Source organism: Macrobrachium rosenbergii, chromosome 43, assembly GCF_040412425.1.
Source record: "Macrobrachium rosenbergii isolate ZJJX-2024 chromosome 43, ASM4041242v1, whole genome shotgun sequence".
NCBI lineage: Eukaryota > Metazoa > Arthropoda > Malacostraca > Decapoda > Palaemonidae > Macrobrachium > Macrobrachium rosenbergii.
Window position 1 is genome coordinate 15,998,557 of NC_089783.1, and position 725 is coordinate 15,999,281.

Consider the following 725-nt stretch of genomic DNA (forward strand, 5'->3'; position numbering starts at 1 on the left):
TACTTACATATTTATATGTGCTTGTGCCTCTGTCCTTCTAGCAGTTTGTTCAACTATATAATTATACCCGAACTGCACGTACACAGATTATAAACAAATAAATATTAGCAATGTCGATTAATTCAACAGTTTTGGCTTCTGCCAACTCTTTTCATCTCAGTGGAAAACTCTAATAAAAATATTATATTTATATTTTCTCATTCAATTTCTACATTGGGAATATTTGTCGAATACCTGAGCCTAATTGGGAATAACTGTCAACTAAATAAGTGAACCATTTTTTGTGCATTGCTGTAGAAATGTGGAGGTGATTGTCATTGATTCTTTTGAAGGGATGGTGGGTATATTTGATGAGCGAAATGTGAAACACTAAAAATTTATATAAATGAATCTGGTTATTCCAGAAAAAAATAAATCATTTTTTCTTTCGTATGTCTTTTTTGTCTGGCAATGGGAAAATTGTCTTTTGCCCTAATAAAAACATATTTCAATTGAGTTAAATTTGTAAGCCATTTACGTTAAAGACTAATAATTTTTCGGGAACCTATGAAGATAAGTATGCTTAATGCTATACGACCTTAATATTTTTCAAAAGAAATACTGTAATGCTTGCGAAGGCTAGCTATAATATTAAATAATTTCTAAATTTCACACACACACACACACACACACATATATATATATATATATATATATATATATATATATATATATATATATATATA